Raw genomic sequence first — 6101 nt, forward strand, 5'->3', positions numbered from 1 at the left:
TATCTTGATAGTTCATGTTTTATTGCTTAATAATAATCCATTGAATAGAAGTTCTAGAGTCTTCCTATCCATTTGTGTATTGAAGGACATCTTGGTTATTTCTAAGTTTTGACAATTAATGAAAAAGTGTTGCTGTCAACATTCAAGTGTAATTTTTTTGCATTAAGGTAAGTTTTCAACTCATCATGGTGATACCAAGAAGTATGATTGTCTCATCATATGGAAAGGCTAGTTTTAGCTTTAGGGAACACTATCTGTGATGGTTAATGGCAATCTTGGGTAGTCAACTTGACAGGATTTAGAATCACTATGGAAGGGCTAACAAGATGATTTAGTGGTTAAAGGTGATAGTTTATAAAGCATAATGGCCAGGGTTCAGCAGAGAACTTTGTTGGAACTGGGTTACTGGCATAATTGATGGCTGTGTTCTCCTACCAAATCTCACAGTTTTTTAAATTATTTTTTTTGGGGGGTGGTAGGTAATATATCACTCTAGCCCAGGCTGACCTCAATTCACTATGTAGTCTCAAGATGGCCTTGAACCCATGGTGATCCTCCTACCTCTGCCTCCCAAGTGCTGGAATAAAGGTGTGTGTCACCATGCATGGCTTTCTAAGAGAGTTTGAACAAGGTTAAAACAAAAAGTAATGGATTGGTGTGCTTGGTCGATGATATAGAAAGTATAGAACTGAAAGATGTACAATTTACCAACAGACCCAGTTATACCATTACTGGGCATCTACCCTAAAATCTTCAAACCAAAAGCCAGAGAGATGTGCTCAACCGTGTTTGTAGCAGCTCAATTCTTAATAGCTAAAAGCTGGAATCAACCCAGATGTCCATCATTAGAAGAATGGATAACAAAGATGTGGTATATCTACACAATGGAATTCTATACAGCAGTAAGAAAAAATGACATAAAGAAATTTGAGGAAAAATGGTTGAACCTGGAACAGATCATTCTCAGTGAACTTACCCAATCACAGAAAAAAAATCAACACATAGTCTCACTCATCTGCAACACCTAACCTGAATCTGCCCAAGAGGCCTTACATACCCAGCAAGCACCTCATGGACTAGACAATAAGATGGATGGGTGGGCGGGGAGGGAATCAAAGGGTTGAAAACAGTAATCCCGACCCAAACGGCAATGGTACCATAAAATTCTACTTCGTAAAAGACAGACCAAATGGCTGAACCTTCACTAGACCCTTACAGGAAACACCTGAACCACAAGACACTGGAGAGGGTAGGATCAAAACTGACCTAAATCTCCTATATCTTCCCTCCCTCCCTCTCCCCTTCTCCCCTCTATCTCTCTCCTCTCTAACTCTTGTATATTAGTTATCTTTCTCCTCAATTTCTTAGTGGACACTGACCTATAACCCCCACTTCCAGCTCAGACCTACCATCCACAATGAGCTTTTGATCAGAGAAACCTACAAGGTTTCTCAAAACAATGACAGACTTCTGTCAGAGTACTTGATGATCCACCAAAGGCCAGTGGTAAGACCCTATTGCTGAAGACTCCATACACAGCTGATGTGTAAAATGGAATGACATGGCTGGAAGCCAGGAGAGAGTCAGTCCCCAGACAGTCAGTGTGTCTAGTGCCAGAAGGCACTACATAGGCGACTGGGGGAAATGACCAAGATCTGTCCAAGCAACACATTGTTTAACCTAATTAGCAACAAATAACCGGATGTGATGCCCACACAAGTGCAATAGTGGTACACAGCCATGGTGAGGAATCAATTGCTCTTGATTTGGCTAACTGATCCACTCAGTGGTACTAGACCCATAGCAGGAGCTGGGAAACAAGTCAGAACCATACTCAAACACAAGCCCACTCTACAATATCAAGCTACCATCAATCATGGGGTATAAGAGGGCCTAAACCTACCATACTGTCTATCAAAAAAGTAAGTGTTATCTCAATTTTCCGGGTGCTAACTTAGTCTCCGTTGGAGAATCTGCTTCTCTTTTCCAGATAGATGCAGATCCTAAGAAGAGAGCTGCCCCAACATACCTCAAAAGGGGCCCAACTGAAACCAAGGACAACTGGCGAAATAAGCAAGGGTGATGTTTTCCTGTGAACTGGATACCAGCACAAAGGGGAAGGAGATCAACGCAGAGAAAAATCAACTCCTACCAAATCAGAGAGCCAGAGCCTCAGAGGCCCCCAACACCTCAGCACTAAAGCAGACCAAAAATGAACCCAACATGGCTCAGGGAAATTTTGAGGAAGAGGGGGTGGAAAGAATGTCAGAGTCACATGTTGGGTCATGATTTGCAGAGACATTTATCATACCAATAACTGGGGGCTAACTCCACAATGCACGACCCATTTTCATTAACAAGGAGGGTCTTATGGGAGGGGGTAGATCACAGATGAGCCTAAATAATGGTACCAAGCTGCCTGTATTTACTGAAAAGAAAACTAATAAATTAAATTTAAAAAAAAAAAAAGATTAACTATTACAAACACCAAAAAAAATAAATAAATAAAAAAAATAAGGTTGGAAAAATTAAAGAAAGTTTACTGGCATGGAGACTGATTTTTAGGTTGTTAAAACTACTACTGTTAAACAGATAATCACCATTATGGGTAGCTCAACTGCTTTACATTGAGACAATGGAAAAGATGCCTTAGGTGATTTCCACCCAGGGAAGGATAAATGAATAGAAATGCAAATTCTTTTGAAAGACTATGACTTGAAGAAAGAAACATACTCTTTAAGGTCAGGATTAATTTCCTTCTTGGACTAAAAATGGCTGTGTTGCTGCTTACCTGGTATTGATTTTGGTAGCATTAAAAACAGATAGACATGGGTTATGAAGTGCACATGGTTCCAAAGCCACTGCTGAGATGCAGAATGGGAAACAGGGTTTAAATAAACCATTATAGGAGACAAATAAGGTCATCCTAACATGGACTACAGTTTGCAGTGGAGACCTTAAGATGTTTTGGATATACCAGAAATGTGCAAGTGATACTATGGAGCACTGTTGACCTATGATGAAAATTTTCCCCTGGACACTCAACCCAGCTGGAGGAATGCAAATTAGAAATCGAGAGAGTGTTGTCATTAGTTATGGATGTTGGACTTGAACTGCGGCTATTTGATGTTTATCTGATGGTTATTGATTTTACATTAATCTAGTGTTTTCTTGTTATGTCTTATTACAATGAAAAAGTTTACTCTGTACCATTATGTGTTGGAAATATGTAACTTATTTTGACTTTATAGTACTCACAGTTAAGAGACAGTCTTGAATTTAAGATGAGACTTGGGACTTTGAAACAGCCTTAAAGTTGGTAAAGACTATGGGGAGTTTTGAAGTTGGACTCAAGTCAGTGAGATGATTGTGAGTCTATGGGGACCAGAGGCAGAATGTGGTAGTTTATATGCATATGTATGTCTCCCATAGCCTTCAGTATATAAGCTTCCTAATTAAGTCCCTAGCAGGCTGGTGGAGGGGACATGCCACTGGGAGCAAATCTGATTCCAGCCCAAAGGTATGGAGAAAAAGTGTAAATGGTGGCTGTGCTTGCTGAGGGTGCTGGCTGCTAGTTTGAGTTTGCTTACTGCAGTTTTTCTCTGTGTGTGGGTGTATGGAAGTCATTGGTGTTTTCTGCCACTGATGAAACTTCTCCTGGTTGAAAATAATCCTTGACTTCCGGTTAAGCTGGCGGCATAGGTACCACAACAAAGCAGCCTAGGGGGGAAAAAAGACCAAAAAAACTCAGCAGAGTGCACACTTTTGCTGGAAAGTGAGGTGGGAGATTGAAGCGGCAGCGGAGAAGTGGAGGAGTTATAGAGCATCCAGAGCCCGCACAGGTGGGGAGAGCAGCTCCGGCAGCTCACCCAACCGCCACGGCCGCGGCGCAGCAGAAAGCCGCCAGACTCCGCTCGAGCCGCAGGAAAAGCCAGGTGCAGGAGCTTCCCTCGCACCGCGCTCTCCGCAACTCGGGAAACGTGAGGGGAGAGCGGCGGTGAGCAGCGCAGGAGCAGACCGCCAGGTAGAGGACCACGTGGAACAGCGAGAGAACCCGGGCAACTGCGGCTCCCTCCCCTCCCCCACCGCCTGAGCCCGGCTCCAGCGGGCAGAGCAGCGGCCCAGGACCGGCCACGTCAATTTGGGCTGACAGCGGGACCCAAGCAGGAGCAGAGTTCGGCAGCAATATCAGCGGCTCCAGCACTGGTGACAGCGGCCCCAGCGGCAGCAGACCCAGGAGTGGCAGCAGCGGTGGACTGGGCGGGAGCAGCTTCAGGGGGAGCAGCGGCGGTGGACACAGCAGGACCAGCGTCAGCAGCACTGGTGGCTCCAGCAGTGGCAGCTACAGCAGCAGCAGAGGCAGCAGCAGCGGCTCAGTTTGCCCCGTGGGAGAAGCAAGTGCCCAGCTCCAGAAATCGGAACAGCAGCCCGACGACCCAGGCAGCAACTTGACTGAGACCAAAATCACCCAAGGTAACTGGGATTGCACCAGGGAAGGGTCTCACTTGGTCACAGGCTGACTTGGATCCCTCAACAGACCAGAAATCTGAACCTCTTTGTTGATAGAGGATCTGGTCCTTATAATAACTACTCTTGTATACATACTCGGGGCTGTTTTTGATTGAATGTGTACAGTGTTTAGTTAAAGTTTAGAATCTACCTGTATTTTATTCCACGCAGCCTGCTTGAATACTCCCATAGCAGGGAAACACAACCCCTAAGAACATCTTTGTAGATACTCTGAGAGTCTTAAGAGCCACACCTAACACCTTAAGGTCCTACCCTGAAAATATATTACATCAAATCAATTGATACAGCTAAGAATACACAGCTAGCTAGAAAATCCAAGCATTAACTTAATCCAAGATGCAAAAATATATACATTATTATATTATATTATATTATATTATATTATATTATATTATATATACACAAGAAACACTAAAAAGCAAGACGATATAAATCCACCTAAAAGTATTAATGCATCAGAAATGTCCTCCAGTGAGAAAGAGTTAGAGGAAATGCCTGAGAAAGAGTTCAAAAGAATAATTATAAATATGTTCAAAGAGGTCAAAGAACACATGAAAACAATCAAAGAAGAAATCAAAGAGGAAATCAAAGAGGAAATCAAAGGAATCAAAGAAGAGGCAGGACACCAATTTAATGAAATAAAGAAGGCAATACAAGACATAAATAGGGAAATAGAAATAATAAAGAAAAACCAGTCAGAATTACTAGCAATGAAGAACACAGTTAATGAAATAAAAAACTCTGTAGAAAATCTCACCAATAGGATGGATGAGGGAGAGGACAGAATATCTAAGTTAGAAGATCAGGTGGCAGACCTAATGCAGTCCAACAAAGAGAAAGACAAACTTATAGAAAAGTATGAGTGGGAATTTCAAGATATTCGGGACACTATGAAAAGATCCAATATAAGAATTCAGGGCATAGTAGAAGGAGAAGAACTCCACTCCAGAGGCATAGTAGGCATCTTCAACAAAATCATAGAGGAAAATTTCCCCCAAATTGGGAAAGAGGTGCCAATACAGATACAGGAAGCCTTTAGAACCCCAGCCAGACAAACCCCGGAAAGAACCTCTCCTCGACATATTATAATCAAACTTCCAAACACACACACCAAAGAAAAAATATTGAAAGCAGTTAAAGAGTAAAATCAAGTTACCTACAAAAGCAAGCCCATCAGGATTACAGCAGATTATTCAACACAAACTTTTAAAGCCAGAAGGGCTTGGAGTGATATATTCCAAGTTCTGAAAGATAACAAATGTCAACCAAGATTACTTTATCCTGCAAAGTTATCCATTCAAATAGATGGAGAAATAAAAACATTCCATGACAAAAGCAGGTTAAAGGAGTATTTGAAGACAAAACCAGCTCTACAGAAAATACTTGATAGAATCCTCCATGCTGAAGAAAAGGAAAAGCACACATATAAGGAACCTAGAAAAAACAAGCTATACTCAAATACCAGTTAACAGAAGAGAGCACAGGTAGAACCAGAAACACACACACACACAAAAAATGGCAAACATAAATACACACCTTTCAATAATATCTCTTAATATCAACGGTCTCAA

This window comes from Jaculus jaculus, chromosome 4, assembly GCF_020740685.1.
Source record: "Jaculus jaculus isolate mJacJac1 chromosome 4, mJacJac1.mat.Y.cur, whole genome shotgun sequence".
In the NCBI taxonomy this organism is placed as follows: domain Eukaryota; kingdom Metazoa; phylum Chordata; class Mammalia; order Rodentia; family Dipodidae; genus Jaculus; species Jaculus jaculus.